This window comes from Triticum urartu, chromosome 7A, assembly GCF_056163025.1.
Source record: "Triticum urartu cultivar PI428250 chromosome 7A, HENAU_Tu73, whole genome shotgun sequence".
NCBI lineage: Eukaryota > Viridiplantae > Streptophyta > Magnoliopsida > Poales > Poaceae > Triticum > Triticum urartu.
Window position 1 is genome coordinate 736,173,824 of NC_141879.1, and position 16,207 is coordinate 736,190,030.

The 16,207-nt window shown below is 45.9% G+C and overlaps 1 pseudogene across 1 annotated transcript; it reads right to left on the reverse strand.

Moving 5' to 3' along the window:
* Nucleotides 1–4,214: 4,214 nt before the first annotated feature.
* Nucleotides 4,215–12,549, reverse strand: LOC125532409 (mixed-linked glucan synthase 2-like; annotated as a pseudogene). Its single transcript, XR_015610948.1, has 4 exons — nucleotides 12,343–12,549; nucleotides 8,381–8,399; nucleotides 7,395–8,114; nucleotides 4,215–5,826 (listed from the first exon to the last, which is right to left on the reverse strand). The product of XR_015610948.1 is annotated as a mixed-linked glucan synthase 2-like (transcript).
* Between the last annotated feature and the right edge of the window lie 3,658 nt (nucleotides 12,550–16,207).

Here is a 16,207-nt window from a genome sequence, read left to right on the forward strand (position 1 = left end):
TTGCGACAAGTCAAGCTTTATTACCATCAGCGTCAATTTTTTCTTGAAGATCTATTTATTCTCTATGGGTTGCCGATCATCGGGAAAATCCACCAAAGTGCACACATTGTTCTCATACATCGATCCTATCTCAGATTTCATGGCCTCAAGCCATTTATCGGAATCTAGACTCATCATAGCTTCTTCATAGTTCGTAGGTTCGTCATGGTCAAGTAACATCACTTCCAGAACAGGATTGCCGTACCACTCTGGTGCGGGTCGTGCTCTGGTTGACCTACGATGTTCAGTAGTAACTTGATCTGAAGGTTCATGATCATCATCATTAGCTTTCTCTCTAGTTGGTGTAGGCATCACGGGAACAGATTTCTCGGATGAGCTACTTTTCAAATTGAGAGAAGGTACAATTACCTCATGAAGTTCTACTTTCCTCCCACTCACTTCTTTCGAGAGAAACTCTTTCTCTAGAAAGGTTCCATTCTTGGCAAAAAAGATATTGCCTTCGGATCTGTGGTAGAAGGTATCATGTGAAGACGCACTTCCCCGATTTGGGTTCAAACTTATCAGGCTGAAGCCTTTTGATATAAGCATCGCATCCTCAAACTTTAAAAAACGACAGCTTAGGTTTATTGCTAGACCAAAGTTCATACGGTGTCCTATTTAACGTGAATACAGATGTCTCTAATGCATAACCCCAAAACGATAGTGGTAAATCGGAAAGAGACATCATAGATCGCACCATATCTAATAAAACACGGTTATGACGTTCGGACACACCATTACCATGTGGTCTTCTAGGTGGCGTGAGTTGTGAAACTATCTCACATTGTTTTAAATGAAGGCCAAGCTCGTAACTCAAATATTCACCTCTGTGATCAGATCGTAGAAACTTTATTTTTTTGTTACGATGATTCTTCACATAACTCTGAAATTCTTTAAACTTTTCAAATGTTCAATACTTGTGTTTCATTAAGTAGATATACCCATATCTACTCAAATTATCTGTAAAGATCAGAAAATAACGATACCCGCCTTGAGCCTCAACACTCATCGGACCGCATATATCAGTATGTATTATTTCCAATAAGTCATTGGCTCGCTCCATTGTTCCGGAGAATGGAGTGTTAGTCATCTTGCTCATGAGGCATGGTTCGCAAATATCAAATGATTCATAATCAAGTGATTCCAAAAGTCCATCTGCATGAAGTTTCTTCATGCGCTTTACACCAATATGTTGCACTATCTTGAAGTTCCCCTTTTTTCCCTTGCCTTTTTTCTTGAAACTAGTTGTCTTGTTATACATCAACACTTGATGCTCCTTCTTGATTTCTTCCTCCGCAGCTTTGAGCATTGCGAAGAGCTCGGGAATAGTTTTTTCCATTCCTTACATATTATAGTTCATCACGAAGCCTTTGTAGCTTGGTGGCAGTGATTGAAGAACTTTGTCATTGACACAATCATCTGGAAGATTAACTCTCGGCTGAGTCAAGTGATTATGATATCCAGACATTCTGACTATGTGTTTACTGATAGAACTGTTCTCCTCCATCTTGCAGCTATAGAACTTGTTGGAGACTTCATATCACGCAACTCGGAAATTTTCTTGAAATATTAACTTCAACTCTTGGAACCTCTCATATGGTCCATGACGTTCAAAACGTCTTTGAAGTCCCGATTCTAAGTCGTAAAGCATGGCACACTGAACTATTGAGTAGTCATCAACACGCGACTGCCAGGCGTTCACAATGACTGCAGTTGCTGGGGGGGTACACCTAGCGGTGCATCAAGGACATAATTAATTGTTCTATGCTGTAATGAGGATAATCCTCAAGTTAAGGACCCAGTCTGTATAGTTGCTACCATCATCTTTCAACTTAGCTTTCTCTAGGAACGCATTAAAATTCAATGGAACGGTAGCACGGGCCATTGATCTACAACATAGATATGCAAAAAAAAACTATCAGGACTAAGTTCATGATAAATTAAGTTCAATTAAGCATATTACTTAAGAACTCCCACTTAGATAGACATCCCTCAAGTCATATAAATGATACATGATCCAAATCAACTAAACCATGTCCGATCATCACGTGAGATGGAGTAGTCATCAATGGTGAACATCTCTATGTTGGTCATATCTACTATATGATTCACATCTCTATGTTAGGCTCGTCAAGTTTGACCCGAGTATTTGGCATGTGCAAAACTGGTTTGCACCCGTTGTATGTGAACTAGAGCCTATCACACCCGATCATCACGTGGTGTCTCAGCATGAAGAACTTTCGCAACGGTGCATACTTGGGGAGAACACTTATACCTAGAAATTTAGTTAAGGGATCATCTTACAATGCTACCGCCATAGTAAGCAGAATAAGAGGCATAAAGATAAACATCACGTGCAATCGAAATATGTGACATGATATGGCCATCATCATCTTGTGCTTTTGATCTCCATCTCCAAAGCAACGTCATGATCTCCATCATTACCGGCTCAACACCTTGATCCCCATCGTAGCATCGTGGTCGTCTCGCCAACTATTGCTTCTACAACTATCGCTACCGCTTAGTGATGAAGTCAAGCAATTACATGGCGTTTGCATTTCATACAATAAAGAGAAAATCATAAGGCTCCTGCCAGTTGCCGATAACTTTTACAAAACATGATCATCTCATACAACAACGTATATCACATCATGTCTTGACCATATCACATCACAACATGCCCTGCAAAAACAAGTTAGACGTCCTCCACTTTGTTGTTGCAAATTTTACGTGGCTGCTATGGGCTTCTAGCAAGAATCGTTCTTATTTACAGCACAAAAACCACAACGGTGATTTATCAAGTCTGCTGCTTTAACCTTCAACAGGGACCGACCACAGTCAATTCAATTCAACTGAAGTTGGAGAAACAGACACCCGCCAGCCACCTTTATGAAAAACTAGTTGCTTGTCTGTCGGTGGAACCGGTCTCATGAACGTGGTCATGTAAAGTTGGTCCAAGCCACTTTATCCAACAATACCGCCAAATCTAAATAAGACGTTGGTGGTAAGCAGTATCAATATCACCGCCCACAACTCTTTATGTTCTACTCGTGCATATCATCTACGCATAGACCTGGCTCAGATGCCACTGTTGGGAAACCTAGCATTCAATTTCAAAAAATTTCCTACGCTCACGCAAGATCTATCTAGGAGATGCATAGCAACGAGAGGGGAGAGTGTGTCCACGTACCCTCGTAGACCGAAAGCGGGAGCATTTGCCAACGCGGTTAGTCGAACTTCTTCTTGTTACGACCGATCAAGTACCGAACGTACGACACCTCCGAGTTCTGCACACGTTCAGGTCAATAACGTCCCTCGAACTCTTGATCCAACAGAGTGTCTAGGAAGTAGAAGAGTTCCGTCAGCACGACGGCGTGGTGACAGTGATGGTGAAGTTATCCGCACAGGGCTTCGCCTAAGCACTACATGAATATGATCGGAGGCATAAACTGTGAAGGGGGACGCCGCACACGGCTAACAATCGTTGGTGTGTGTTCTAGGCGCCCCCTCCCCATGTATGTAAAGGTGGGAGGGGGAGAGAGGCCGCCGAGGGCGCGCCCAAGTAGGAGGAATACTACTTGGGCCCCTAGTCCAATTCGGCCTCCCCCTTTCCTTTTACCGGAAGGGGGAAAAGGGAAGAGAGGGAGGAGGAAGGGGAGGGGGGAGCCCCCTCCTCCTTCTCCTATTAGGCCTCCTTCCTTAGGGGGGGCATGCCACCCCTTGTGGGCTGGTGTGCTCCCCTCATATGGCCCATAAGGCCCAATATTCCCCCAGTGGTGAAATACATAAACAAGAGAGCTACAGAAGAAAAAAAAAAGGCAAAATCGGTGATTTTTCTACAATGAACATTAAATACATAGGTTCAGTGTTTCCAAAAATCATGATTTTTTTTGTCATTTTTATGCAGCTCACTTGTTAACTTATTTCAACGTAAATGCCATCAAAGAGGTAAATGCCATGTTAGATGAAAGAAAAATGCCCCCAATTTTGCGATATGTAAATCATATGATAATGTGGATTCTTTTTTCATATTTTTTCAAACATTGAAATACGAATTGTGATTTATTGTTTCCAACAAAGAACAGGCTTCGAGCACTAAAAGGCATTCTTGCTCAAATACTCAAATTATTGCACTACAATACAAATAAAATAAAAGATGGGCCGTACGTACGTGTCTACCCAGATGGCCTGGTTAGGAATGACATCCTGTGACCATCCTGCTTGAGTGTGACATACAAGAGGCCGACGGTGCCAACGGCCATGACCAACACGACCAACAGTATGCCTGGTCTCTTCCCCCATTGCCCCATGATGCCGAGTGCAAACGGATAGAGGAGCACGAGGGTCCCCACGTTGAACACCAACGCAAGCACCACATGCCACGCCTGGTCCGTGAAAAAAAACAATGTCGCTGTCTTGCCTATCGCCGTCCCGACGGCTGTGACGTTCACGATGAGCTCAGCCACGGTCGGGATCAGCAACGGCACCGACCACATAGTGTACAGGTCGGCGAACTTCTCGCCGGAGCAGGCCTCCATCTGCTTGGACGTGAGCCTGAAGTATATGTCCTTCCCCCTGACGAGCTTCAACGCCATGTACAGCACCGCCGTCGGGTACACGCCCGTTGCCACGATCATGTAGAACTGCTCATTGCGCCACCAGTCGAGCAGCGTGATCCCCGCCCATTTCACCTTGAACATGCCGATCACATGCATCATTGCTATGACAGCTATGAGGTACATGATGAACGTGTCGAATGGTCTCTGGATGTAGTACGACTGCTCGGAGAAGAGCCACATCACCAGGAAGAAGCTGTAGGCTAGGACGAACATCGTGGCGATCGGGTAGATCGACATGTTGAGGTAAGCGATGCGCTGCAGAGGGTGGAGCCGGCGGCTGGCGATGAGAGCGTTGCTGTGGGAGAAGAACACCTCGAGGGAGCCGCCCGACCACCGGAGCACCTGGTAGAGGCGCTCAGTGAGGTTGATCGGAGCCGTTCCGAGGAACGCGGCCGGCTTCATGGAGCAATACATGGAGCGCCACCCTTGCCGGTGGATGTGGAATCCGGTCATCACATCCTCCGTTGCGATGTTGTACACCCGCCAGACATCTCTCCCCCATGAAATCCCATCCTCGTAGGCGCATGTCATCAGGGTGGCCAGGTCATTGTTGAGCACCTCGTCGACCAACACCGGGGTGATAGACCGCTCTTGGATTGCGCCATCCGGTATTGAGTTCAAGAACGAGGTCTGAGTTACCCAACTCATAGGCCTTACCTACAAGCTTGATGTTCTTCGCTCTATAGTGTGGTGGCTCCATGCCATAGAGCGCTACATGACGGAACATGGTGCTGGTGCCGAGGTAGGTAGGACCTTGGAGACCATTGAGCGAAAGCATGGTGCCATCAAAGAAGACACGATTGTGGTTGGAGTAGCGATCTGTCGGGTCAACATCATCGAAGCGTTGTGGGAACTGGATGAAGGCCGTGTTCTGACCATCATGAGGGTCGAGCATGAAGCACATAGGGGCGCGGAGAGCTTGTGAGTTGTTGATGTAGTGGTTGCAGTCAAAGTTGATGACGAAAGGCGCATTGGAGAGTAACGCGGAGACGCGGAGCATCACGTTCATGGCTCCTGCCTTCTTTTGGTTGTCATAACCGGGGCGCTTCTCACGGGAAATGTAGACGAGCATGGGGAACCTGGTGTCAATGTTGCTCCAGTCAATTGGATTGTTGGTGCTCACCAACGATTCAAGCTGTGGTTTACAACTTGGATGGTCTAGCATGACCTGTCAAAAGAGCATAGTAGTCCCACCATTTTTATGAATCAAATAAATTTGAAGAAAAAAAATGCTAGTGCACGGTCAACTGAATAACTATTTTATATACTAAAACCACAACACAACACAAAATAGAGGGTTATGCTATTAACATAGCTATTAGATATTAAAAACATGATACATAAGAAAAATAGAGATAAAAGGTTTAAATTCTTATAAAAGGACAAAACAACCAGTCGTCGACTTGGTGAACTATCTATTTATTAATAAATCAAAGCCAATCTACATAATTGTACCTAAACAGATTGCGTTCGTTATTTCTTTATAATTGTATCAAAACAAATCATAAGCATTATATGTACATAAATGCACCTAAACAGATTGTGTCATTAGATCTACATAGTTGCTACTAAGCAAATCATACTAGTTAGATCAACATAACCATGCCTAAACATATCACATTCTATAGATCTTCGTAATTATACTTAAATAAATCTTAATTGTTAGATCCACATAGACATACATAAATAGGTAATAATGGTCAGATCTATAAACATAACTAAACTAACAGTATATACAAAATAAATGTAAACGCTACATGTATCGATACCTATAAATGCTGTCCATTATGCAATGAACTGATAAATCAATGTAAAAGAATATTCGCATAAGATAAAAAGAATACTTCAAGATGATGCTCTCGTAAGCGAGGGGCACTTTGCTTGTTCAAAAAGAAAAGAAAAAAAGTTGTCAATCGGATGGATCATCTCTTTATTAGTAAATCTCAACCATTAGATCTATGTAGCCGTCCATATAGAGATTGTACCCGTCGGATCAACATAACATACTTACAGATATCACAAACATTATATCTTCATAATTTACCTAAACATGCCGTAACTCATTGAATCCATAGTCGTATCTAAACGGATCATATCTTTTTGGTTTACATAATTGTACCTAAGCATATTACATTATGCTATATTAGCATGACTTTACCTAAGTATACTGCGTCTATTGGATCTTTATACCTACATATAAATAGGTCTTAACCGGTAGATATTCGTAAATATAGCAAGATAAATAAAAAATGATAGATCATCAGAATTGCAACTAGGCGGATCACACACGCAAAAGCATTCTTTTTTATTTCTTAGCAAAATGATCAGATATTCTTATATATAATAGATTTCAAAGTTGCACCTTAGAGATGTATCCATGTCGAACATCATGCATTTTGCAATGGAGCTAAATGAGAAGAAAAAGAGGCATGCATGAAATAAAAATAATTACCAATTTTAACATACTGAAGATGATTCCCTCACATCACCCAGCTAGTTTTGTTAATTCACTCTTAAGTAGATGTGACTATCCCTTGGGTTTTGGTCTGATGTTCAAAGTCTAAACTAATAGAATTTCAAATATCCTTTTCATTTTGTGTCTAAAGCCACCAAATCAACGTGTAGCACGTGGACTGAGATTTGAGACTGGGATCTAGCTAGATTCATAAATTTAGAGGAATTCAAAAGGTGCGGCTTATAACTTTGACCTGAACTAACAAACAGTAGATCGTTTACCTTAACAATTCCAGCATGTTGTCCTCTTCGATGATTGTCAGTTTGCTCAATCCATGTACACGCCCATTGTGTCCCATCAGCCATCCAAGTGGCATGTACACCATCATCGCCTTTGTTGTAGGCATCAGATCGTCGGCGGATGGTTGTAGAAAGGGAATCTATTCTCACCTTGAACTCACCATATTCTCTGCGCACACGCCTGTGATCACTCATGAACTCTCCTGCCATACCCCCGACATACGGCCTGGTTTTCATCCGAAAATAGTTCTCCGGGGACCTTGGCTCGATGCAATGCTTCCGGCAAAACGGGACCCACAAAGCAGCGAAATAAGCAACTTGGATCATCGCCTCATAGTGCACCAATGAGCCACCCTCGTCGGAGAGGTAGCAGGCATACTTGTCGACGGGGTAGTCGGCGGCGAGGATAGAGAGGATGGTGTTCACCATGTACATAACGGGTTCATCCACGGGGTCGACGGTGGTGACGAAGACATCGATTCTCGGAAGGATGGCTTCGCCGTGCCGGTCCGCCAGGGCGGCGAGGTCCGGCACGCGTTTGATGGGGTTGAGCTTGGGGAGATGGTTGAGGAGCCATGAGAAACCGAACCAGGCGTCCGCGACCATGGACGTGGCCCAGAGCCACATGCCATCGTGGTTCCTGTGCTCTACTCGCCACGCGAAGAAGGCGACGATAGCGACAAGCGCTCCAGAATCAAGAACCTGTTGTTGTTGCAAAGACGGTCGTAAGTATTCAAATTCGGAAGTGTAGGACTGGATCATACTACTCCCTCCATATCCAATTATAGGACATTTCGGGTATTTTAAGATGAACTATATACAGACTGAAATGAATGAATAAACACACTACCACCAGTCTATATATATCCGATTCAAAAAAATTGGAATATCTTATAATAATAATAAGATCGGAGTACTCATAGAAGGAAATAAAAAGAGCATGCATGTCAGAATGGACACGCGCAAACTGACCTATAAGGATGCACACTACCGGAATCGCCCCCTATGCCGACGGCCGTCGGCATAGCCCTGAGTCCCGTCGGGATAGACCTATGCCGACGGCCCCCGTCGGCATAGGGCCGTCGGCAACATATGCGTCGGCACAGCCAGGGTGGCCGTCGGCATAGAAAAGCCATCGGCATATATGCTACGCCGACGCGGGCCATACATCTATGCCGACGGCCCTGGCTGTCGGCAACAATCACGCGTAACGGCGGCCACTGTTAAGTTAGGCCAGCCGTAGGACGCCACGTGGCACCCCTATGCCGACGGCCTGGCCGTCGGCTTAGTCAAAACGTACGCCGACGGCCAGGCCATCGGCATAGGTGTGCCACAGAGCTCCCAGTTGCTGACGCGTGGCACCCTATGCCGACGGCATAGCCGTCGGCTTAGTTTAAAAGCTATGCCGACGACTATGCCGTCGGCATAGGTGCCACGCGTCAGCAACTGGGAGCTCACGCCAGTCCTATGCCGACGGCATAACCGTCGGCATAGTTTGCTTCTGATTTTTTTTTGTTTTTTCTGTTTGTTTTCAAATCAGTTCAATTCAAATAACAGCACATATATAACAGCACATATCAGCAGCACATATCAAAGAACGTATGCATAAGCATCATCACACACACACAAGTCTCTAAATGATCATCATCACAACCAACATAAGCATAAGCATATAGAAAAGCACCACACACAAGTCTCTAAATGATCCTGACCCCGTCGTCCTCATATCCATCGATGCGTTGTCGCATCACCTCCTCTCTACCACGGTCCTGCTCGGATATGTTTATCGGCAGCATGTCAAAGTTTGGCATATATCCGTGCGTGCGAAGGTGCTCACTCATGTCCGTCTGATTTCTACGGTGATGTCTGGCACATCTCGCACAGGGGCATGGTGGGATAATTCTCATTGGACGACGGAATATCTCCTTCAAATACACATCGGTTTTCACGATCCACTCTGATGTTACTCGATTCCGACCGATAAAACCACTGTACATCCACTGATTATCTGCCATCCTCTGCTTTTTTGCAACCCACACAACATAATTAAGGATTCACTTAAATTAATCACATCAAATTTTCTGTTTCTACCGCGTTTAATCCACCTACATCTCTAATAGGTAAAGATGGGTCCTAATCCCACCCGAGGATGTGTAGATTGAGTACGTTCTCCATTCTACCCCGTTCCGGGACAAAATTTCGGCAGCACCTCCCCGCTGTTCTCCAGATACACGTCTCGGCAAATAGCCGAGAGAATGTGCTCCGGAGAACAATGGGGAGGCGTCGCCGAAATCCTGTCTCGGAACGGGGTAGAACATGGAGAACATACCCAATCTACACATCCTCGGGCTGTCCATGGAAAATGCTGGACAATCCGAAAGAGCTGTGGTGATAAATATGCAATTGAATGCATATTTATCGATGCAACCCTTTCGGACGGGAGACGCCTAGGTTACGTCAGTTGACTTGAGAATGAAATCTAGTGATATGAAAAATTGGAGGAGATGGACTTGTAGCTCACCCTCGGCTGTAGAGGAAGTAGTCGAACAGCAGAGGGATGCTCAGGGGGACCAACGCGTCGGACAACGGTCACTCCAATGAAATGCGAAACCACAAAGCCTGCAAATTCCATCGCGACAAAAAATTAGAACATCACAACTTATAGAGCATATTTAAAACATGTAAACATGCATTCATTTATTTTTGCATCATGTAGGCAAAAAAACTAACAACATTAACAATATATTCATCATCGTCATCACATATTCATCATCATCATTATCACCTATTCGTCTAACCAAATTTTTTTACTACCTATATTCATCATCGTCGTCACATATTCATCATCGTCATCACATATTCATCATCGCCATCACATATTCATCATCGTCATCACATATTCATCATCGCCATCACATATTCATCATCGTGACCAATTTTTTTTCAAGGTATGCAACATATAGCATCTCATATAACCAAATTTTTTTTACTACCTATCTCACTATCTATCTAACTATCTACCTATCTAACTATCTATCTAACTATGTATCTAACTATCTAAATACCTATCTAAATACCTACCTAAATACCTATCTAACTATCTATATCTAACTAGCTACAAAATTACTAAAAAAACACTAAAAACTTCAAAAAAAATCACCTTCGAGAGGGCCGGCCGGAGTTGGGGCGGGGAGGCGCGGGGTAGGGACGGGGCGGCCGGCGCAGGGTCGGGGCGGGGCGGCCGGCGCGAGGTCGGGGCGGGGAGCCGCGGGGTCGGGGCGGGGCGTCCGGAGTGGGGGCGGGGAGGCGTGGGGTCGGGGCGGGGCGGCCGGAGTTGGGGCGGGGAGGCGCGGGGTCGGGGCGGCCGGAGTCGGGGCGGGGCGGCGCGGGGTCGGTGCGGGCGACCGGGGCGGGGTAGTAGAAGCCAGAACCGCAGAACGTCTACTGTCGTGTCATCGCCATACGTGAGGGGGGGCCACGCCCCGGAGACGCGTCCCGCCTCTTCGGACATGCCACCACACCACCCCGCATGTATGAGGGCCCGGTGTGACGCTCCGGTGGCATTGCTACCCCCCCCCCCAATGCCCCCGTCCCGCCTAACCCTGTAGCATTTGACCACGCGATCTAGCCCTTTGACTTTGCACGGACGGGCTTTGACCAGTGGACCTCCCCACCCAGTTGTGTTAGGTCAGCCCATAGGAACACTCTGGAGCAACATCCGGGCCAGACCCACAGCAAGATCCCCTCCGTGTAGACCCGACGCGTCCGTTTCCCCCCTTCAGGTGCCGGCGGCGGTGCCGTCCGTGAGGGGGGGCACACCCTGGACACACGTGCCGCCTCTTCAGACGTGCCACCACACCACCCCGCGTGTGTGAGGACCCGGTGCGATGCTCCGGTGGCATTGCTACCCCCCCCCCAGTGCCCCCGTCCCGCCTAACCCTGTAGTGTTTGACCACGCGATCTAGCCCTTTGACTTTGCACGGACGGGCTTTGACCAGTGGACCTCCCCACCCCGGAGCCCCAAGACGGGCGTCTACGCATGCATGAACATTTTCACATATGCATCGGGACCCGTGCGATGTTTCGGTGACATAGCTACACCCCGAATCCCCCCACCAACTAGAATTCCTTCCGTGTCGACCGTTTCCCCCCTCCGTGACACGGCGATAGCGACGTTCGTAACGGGGGGCAATCGATATACCATTGGGTATGTTTTTTTAGATAAGGCATAATTATCTTATGCAAAAACAAAAACTAAAATAAAGTAAAAATAACAAAATCAAGTAAAAAATAAAAAATAAAGTAAAATACACGTATGCCGATGGCTAGGCCGTCGGCATATCTGTGCACAGACGGAGGTTGTCCCACGGATTGATGACGTGGCATGGCACACGGATCGATGACGTGGCGAAGGGGCCTATGCCGACGGCTGTGCCGTAGGCATACCTCTGCCACAGATAACCAAAGTAAAATTAAAAAATTAAGTAAAATAAACATATGCCGACGGCAAGGCCATCGGCATATCTGTGCACACACGGAGGTTGTCCCACGGATCGATGACGTGGCGTGGCACACGGATCGATGACGTGGCAGAGGGGCCTATGCCGACGGCTATGCCGTAGGCATACCTCTGCCACAGATATGCCGACAGCCGCCGTTACTGCCCGTCGACGTAGGATCAACGCCGTCAAATGGTCAGCGCTGACCGGGCAGGTGGGCCCGGGCTATGCCGACGGGCCCCGTAGGCGTTCCTCGGGCGGTCCCGACGACCTAGTCTATGCCGACGGCCCCGTCAGCATAGATGGATGTATGCCGACGGCTGTTCTACGCCTACGGCCTACCCTTGGCCGTCGGCATAGGTCCATAGATGCCGACGGGGGCCGTCGGCATAGATTTGGCCGTCGGCAACCCCTGTTTTTCTGGTAGTGGCAGGATGCTTCCCTTGACCTTCATGGTCCGGAACAGCAGCGGCCGGCCGGCGCTGGCTTCAGACATGTCTCCCTCCTCCGCCGCCACCCACACGTCGTCCCTGGCGCGCCTGCCCTCGGCGGCGTCGGCGGCGGTGTCCGTGGCCATTGTGTAAGCCGTGGCTATACTACGTAGGTACGAGAACCTAGCTCGACACAGCTGATGCTGATCTCCCTAGCTAGCTTGTTTGTGTCGACGAGATGCTTGCTATGTGGGGGATTATATAGCGCTAGCTAGTCGTCGTCGTCGTAGCCATACTAAACCATCGGCCACGACTTCCGCCCGCAAGGTCAAATACTGCAACTGGATCAAGGCCGCCGCCCGTACTTACAGTTACAGTGCACCGCGGGAAGGATCACATTTCAGAGTTCTGGCCGATCAAATACAACCGGCCAATACTCAATAGCTAGATAAGTACCCCCTCCGTCCTGAATGTATTTTTAGTTCTAGATATATCCATTTCTGCTAAAAGTAATTCAAGGCGGAGCAATTATATATTTCTGCGCATTTTCTATTTCTGAGTCAACTGAAAATAGTTTGAAAAACAAAAAAAGAACAACTAGATTTCTACGCGTTGCGGAGGTATGATACTAGTCTATGATACTACCCACTATGAGAGGTCTTATATAGGATTTCATAGTATTGGACTTTATATTGTATATGTCCCTAATGAGTTGATGTCCGGTCGGTTGTGTGCCCAATGAACGGTCATGTTAGCCTGTAAATTATAGTCGATAGATCGGATAAAACTTGTCATAGTGTCACAACAAATTCAGTAACAGCTGTCACCATGTCACAACTTTGTGGTAAAAAGTAAAATTCACACCTAATGCTCTATACATTTGCTATTTGTTAATTCATGACCCTCGTGTTGTCTTGTTGATTTATAGGTATTTGATCGTTATCAATAATACAAAGGGATCCACATGAGGACATATATGTATTGCATCTAGACAATTTTCCAGGGAACTATCTAATCAAGAAAGAAACTTTTATTTGGAAGTGGGCAGCCCAAGGTTTAATCGTTTAGAGCACAGAGAGGGACATGGTTTTTGAGCTTAGAGAAGGATACTATGAGGAACTCATAAATAAATGGTCATGCCGGTAGAGGCACATTGTGCAATGGTAATTGCTTGTGGTGTTCATGGTGTGGTTCTTGATTTCAGCAATAGTAACACATTTTAGCCATCAACCTAGTAAAAACATACACGTCGGGGTTGCCCGCCGGCCTAATAGACCTGGACGGAGAGAGTACTAACTATCACTTTCAAGTTTTTCGCGCATTCACCAGATTGGGGTACTCACTTCGGCACGTCTGCACCGGTCAGGTTTCTACTGAGAGTAGAGAATGTCGAGACTGGAATCTCTTCGCGTCGAATTGAAGTCCACATCTCGGCCTTGAAGGATGCCAACGCTAACTTCGATGATGACTTTGTTGCGTCAGCGCTAGGGAACCTTCCTTCACTTCAGAAAGTGCAAGTGAGACTTAACTAAATGTCGATGACTTTGCGGTGATGCATGAACCACTGAAGCTTGCAGTTGACGAACATCCCAACATTCCAAACCTTTCTATTTCTTGCGTGGAAACAGTCCAAGCCTTCAACTAATATAACTCACTAGACACTGGGTACGTCGAGTGTTTTAATTGTACAATTTGAGTGTTATGGTATCTATTTCGTGGCTCCCAATGTGTGATGAGACTCGGTCATAAATGTAGAAAGATGACCAAAAAAGAATCTCCTCAAGCTCAGTGTAGGTTTCCTATCACAAACTGCAACTTGGAATGTAGAACTAGTCCTCTCCCTGCGCATAACCTTGGATCTACATACTAAAGAAAGGATTGTTCCGTTAGATCTAGTCTAGACTAATTTCACCTGGTTTTGCATGGATCAGACGACTCGTTCAGTTTTGCAACGCAAGCTGCTCCCCTCAATTTTACACAATGCATGTACTCTCTCTCTCTCTCTCTCTCTCTCTCTCTCTCTCTCTCTCAACCCACCCATGTGTACGGTAGTTAAGATTTGTGTGCGGTCAATACTAGGAAGGAGCGCAATTAATGCACCCACACTCCCTTCGTCGCGATTAGAACCTATGGATGCAAAGCATTATTTATTTATTTGGAGAGACGGACAACCCTCAGCCTTTGCTTATGCACACAACCATATCTTCTATATCTAAATAGCTAGCCCCCACTAACTATTTCTCTCAACATGCAAGCATGCCACATCATCGTACAACATGCGTAAGAAAAGGCCCACCTCCACTACCATATGTCTCTCAACATGCAAGCATGCCACTTCATCATGACATGCATGAAAAAAAGACCCATCTCAGCATGCAAACATACATAGAATTATCATTCTATTAGCTATATATATTTAATAAACATTTTGTAACTATATAGTAATCAAACATAATAAATATATGTAATTTTTAGTTTTAGCCATTTATATTATTACATCAAATATTCATGTTTCATAAAACGAATCACATTGAAATATGTTGCAAAATATTCCCGCAACAACGTGCGGGGTATCACCTAGTATTATTAATTATTGAAAATGCTGAACAAATTGGCTTACAAAGAGAAAAGGAACAAAAATGGGGTCATCCACATAAGATCCGCCTCGCAAAAACCTTCCCAAGCTGTACCACCAAACCTACGACGATATATTAGCAGATAAAGGGCACAATGCTTCAAGACCACGCCTTCAATAAGGAAAAACCGCTCACGCACTGATGTTAGCTAGTCCAATCAGATGTCAGAACAAGGGTTGTGAACACACAGCAGATCTTCGAACTAGCACCTTTAACAAGGTAACAATGCATTGGCATTGATACAGCCCGATCAAGCCATAAGGCAAGATCCTGAGTTTTCACCCGGAGATAATGCATCATGATGTCTATCATCATAGTCATTGCCCACCATTCTGCCAGCCTACTCACACAGAAGTAGCCGGCCAAAGGAGAAAACACCGGAAGGGAAGATGCCATCTCGTCTCTTCCAACCAATATTGCACCGCCATCTTGCTGATGGTTTTCGTGTGTGCCATGGTCGCCCCTAGTAGCTGTCGCCGCTAGATGCATCGCCACGACGGCTTTCATCGGCAGTGGTGGGGGAGGTGGGTTGCGCCTCACACAACTTCCAAATGCGACCGAACCAATGTTCGGTGCATCACGCATCCATCTGATCCGGCAAATCATGCTGTCATCGAGCTGCTCCAACCAGAGCGCCGCCGCATCAAATCTACACATAGGAATGTCGAATCCACGCCACTGACCACCGCCAAAAAGACGCCTACCGCTGGCGCTAGGTTTTTACCCATGGGGGTTGTTGAGGTCGATCTCCGACCCGGCGGCTCCTCCGCACCACCTCCGAGTGACCGCACCACCATTGTGCGCATACCCTGTCATAGGTTAAACCACATACTCGGTTGCTCCGGTGCGCACGCTGCTAAAGGAGGTCATGTGAAGGAAATATGCCCTAGAGGCAATAATAAAGTTATTATTTATTTCCTCATATCATGATAAATGTTTATTATTCATGCTAGAATTGTATTAACCGGAAACATGATACATGTGTGAATACATAGACAAACTTAATGTCACTAGTATGTCTCTACTTGACTAGCTCATAAATCAAAGATGGTTATGTTTCCTAACCATAGACATGTGTTGTCATTTGATTAATGTGATCATATCATTAGGAGAATGATGTGATTGACTTGACCCATTTCGTTAGCTTAGCACTTGATCGTTTAGTATATTGCTATTGCTTTCTTCATGACTTATACAAGTTCCTATAACTATGAGATTATGCAACTCCC